General features: G+C 39.5%; 1 long non-coding RNA gene across 1 annotated transcript; it reads left to right on the forward strand.

Moving 5' to 3' along the window:
- Window positions 1-1,546: 1,546 nt before the first annotated feature.
- Window positions 1,547-2,320, forward strand: LOC115206698 (uncharacterized). The gene is made up of 3 exons (XR_003880841.1): window positions 1,547-1,590; window positions 1,849-1,926; window positions 2,095-2,320. It is a non-coding gene; the product is annotated as an uncharacterized LOC115206698 (long non-coding RNA).
- The last annotated feature ends 1,340 nt before the right edge of the window (window positions 2,321-3,660 follow it).

Here is a 3,660-nt window from a genome sequence, read left to right on the forward strand (position 1 = left end):
ACAACAGTCTGGAGGTCTACAACAGTCTGGTCTACAACAGTCTGGTGGTCTATAGAAAGGTAATGACACAATCTCCTGCTATCACTTCAGTGGGATCAGAGCTGCTGTGTAGAGATGTCAGACTTCCTGCCGTCTTGAGCGTGGGCTATAATGATACTGTACTTATCCTGTGTTAGTGAAACATGGCTGTGGTCTACAGCAGTGACGTTTTATGAGTTGTTGGATCTTGTAATTGTTTCATGATGTAATTGCGTTATTTAATGAAGATAAACCTCTGCCAAAACAGTGGTGGAGGAATAATAGAGATTAACTGAGCCTCATTTTAGCAAATACTCATCCCTGTCACGTAGAGTGTAATAGTGACAGCATGGAGTATTGCCAAGGCCTCATGGTCAGGGTTGCGGTCAATTCAGAATGGAATCCAAATTCCAATTCCTCATTTTCTTCATTGAAAAACATTGGAAAGAATTGGAATTTCAGTGTACTTCCTGAATTGAAATGGAATTGACCTCAATCCTGCTCTAGATTGGATTTACTTTTGGGTCAGGGTAAGTATCTTCCCATTCCTGTATCTTCTCTGCCTCATCTGCTCTGAGCTAGAAGGAGAAACTCCACTGTAACCTAATTCGACGGGTGGGGGAGGGAGTGCTGATATTAGCCATTAGAATCATGAATGGAATAACAGATTAATGATTGATAATAGTTAATCATTAATATAACCTAAACATATGTCTCCCTTCTTAAAGAGAACACACCCCACATACACACACAACACACACACACACACACACACGCACAAAACTAGGAAGGATTTGCCAATTCATTTTAAAATAATCTGTTCAATTTATTAATCTTGTATTGAAACACAGGATTCAGTCAGGCAACAACATTCCTATAGTCAACAGGTCAACATTCTAATAGTCAACATTCTATCAGTCAACAGGTCAACATTCTATCAGTCAACAGGTCAACATTCTAATAGTCAACAGGTCAACATTCTAATAGTCAACAGGTCAACATTCTAATAGTCAACATTTTATCAGTCAACAGGTCAACATTCTAATAGTCAACAGGTTAACATTCTAACAGTCAACAGGTCAACATTCTAATAGTCAACAGGTCAACATTCTAATAAACAACAGGTCAACATTCTAACAGTCAACAGGTCAACATTCTAATAGTCAATAGGAGTCAACAGGTCAACATTCTATCAGTCAACAGGTCAACATTCTAATAGTCAACAGGAGTCAACATTCTAACAGTCAACAGGTCAACTTTCTAACAGTCAACAGGTCAACATTCTAACAGTCAACAGGTCAACATTCTAATAGTCAACAGGTCAACATTCTAATAGTCAACAGGTCAACATTCTAATAGTCAACAGGTGAACATTCTAACAGTCAACAGGTCAACATTCGAACAGTCAACAGGTCAACATTCTAACAGTCAACAGGTCAACATTCTAACAGTCAACAGGCAACATTCTAATAGTCAACAGGTCAACATTCTAATAGTCAACAGGTCAACATTCTATCAGTCAACAGGTCAACATTCTAATAGTCAACAGGTCAACATTCTAACAGTCAACAGGTCAACATTTTATCAGTCAACAGGTCAACATTCTAACAGTCAACAGGTCAACATTCGATCAGTCAACAGGTCAACATTCTCAGTCAACAGGTCAACATTCTAACAGTCAACAGGTCAACATTCTAACAGTCAACAGGTCAACATTCTAACAGTCAACAGGTCAACATTCTAACAGTCAACAGGTCAACATTCTAATAGTCAACAGGTCAACATTCTAATAGTCAACATTCTAATAGTCAACATTCTAATAGTCAACAGGTCAACATTCTAACAGTCAACAGGCAACATTCTAATAGTCAACAGGTCAACATTCTAACAGTCAACAGGAGTCAACAGGTCAACATTCTAATAGTCAACAGGTCAACATTCTAATAGTCAACAGGAGTCAACAGGTCAACATTCTAATAGTCAACAGGAGTCAACAGGTCAACATTCTAATAGTCAACAGGTCAACATTCTAATAGTCAACAGGAGTCAACAGGTCAACATTCTAATAGTCAACAGGTCAACATTCTAATAGTCAACAGGAGTCAACAGGTCAACACTCTTATAGTCAACAGGTCAACATTCTAATAGTCAACAGGTCAACATTCTAACAGTCAACAGGTCAACATTCTAACAGTCAACAGGTCAACATTCTAATAGTCAACAGGTCAATACTCTTATAGTCAACAGGCGATCTCAGTACTAATACATCATCACAGCCCTCCGTGGATCACCACACATACAGTTATACACCTGCATGTGAATTACACACGCACACACACACACACACACACCGCTGTGGTAACACACTCCAGGACCCACGCCTAACACAGTACTAGTCAGTAAGGGCGTTACTCAACATGGAGAGGGTGTGTATGAGTTAGCCTGCGTGTGTGTGTGTGTGTGTGTGTGAGACGGTGTGAAACGTTTCTGTTTGTTTTTTTTATTCTAGACCTGTCTGACATCACTTGTGAGGTTTTACTCTTCCAGAGAAAAATAAATAATATGCACATATTTCCTAAAAATAACTATGATATTCTAAAAACAAACACTGAAGCTGTTCAGTTATCTTCTGACTGCAAACTGGTTACATTGTTCATCTCTGTTCAGTTATCTTTTTAACCCTTATTTATTCATCATAACAGGTACACCTAGAATATTATATTGTTCACTGTGAACAAAGTAGCGGAGACAGCCTTAAATAAAACATACATTTATGTTATTTATTGATTTTAATATGTAATTTGTTAGTCCGGCCCTTCTGAGTAGCGTTGTCCTTATCACACTACGGCCAACATGTAGTGTAGACATGAATAAATACGAGAATGACTCACTGTATTAGCCCTATTACCTGTGCATTAAGATGGTATAGAACACACGCCCAGTGTCAATACGACGGGGCTATAAGACGTGTCTTTAGGAGAGTTGTCTAGGAGAGATGTCTAGGAGAGATGTCTTTAGGAGAGATGTCTCTAGGAGAGATGTCTTTAGGAGAGATGTCTCTAGGAGAGATGTCTTTAGGAGAGATGTCTTTAGGAGAGATGTCTAGGAGAGATGTCTTTAGGAGAGATGTCTCTAGGAGAGATGTCTCTAGGAGAGATGTCTTTAGGAGAGATGTCTTTAGGAGAGATGTCTAGGAGAGATGTCTTTAGGAGAGATGTCTCTAGGAGAGATGTCTAGGATAGATGCCTTTAGGAGAGATGTCTTTAGGAGAGATGTCTTTAGGAGAGGTGTCTTTAGGAGAGATGTCTCTAGGAGAGATGTCTTCAGGAGAGATGTCTCTAGGAGAGATGTCTCTAGGAGAGATGTCTTTAGGAGAGATGTCTCTAGGACAGCTGTCTCTAGGAGAGTTGTCTAGGATAGATGCCTTTAGGAGAGATGTCTTTAGGAGAGATGTCTTTAGGAGAGATGTCTTTAGGAGAGGTGTCTTTAGGAGAGATGTCTCTAGGAGAGATGTCTTCAGGAGAGATGTCTTCAGGAGAGATGTCTCTAGGAGAGATGTCTCTAGGAGAGATGTCTTTAGGAGAGATGTCTTTAGGAGAGATGTCTCTAGGACAGCTGTCTCTAGGAGAGTTGTCTCTAGGA

The sequence above is a fragment of the Salmo trutta genome, chromosome 13 (genome assembly GCF_901001165.1).
Source record: "Salmo trutta chromosome 13, fSalTru1.1, whole genome shotgun sequence".
In the NCBI taxonomy this organism is placed as follows: domain Eukaryota; kingdom Metazoa; phylum Chordata; class Actinopteri; order Salmoniformes; family Salmonidae; genus Salmo; species Salmo trutta.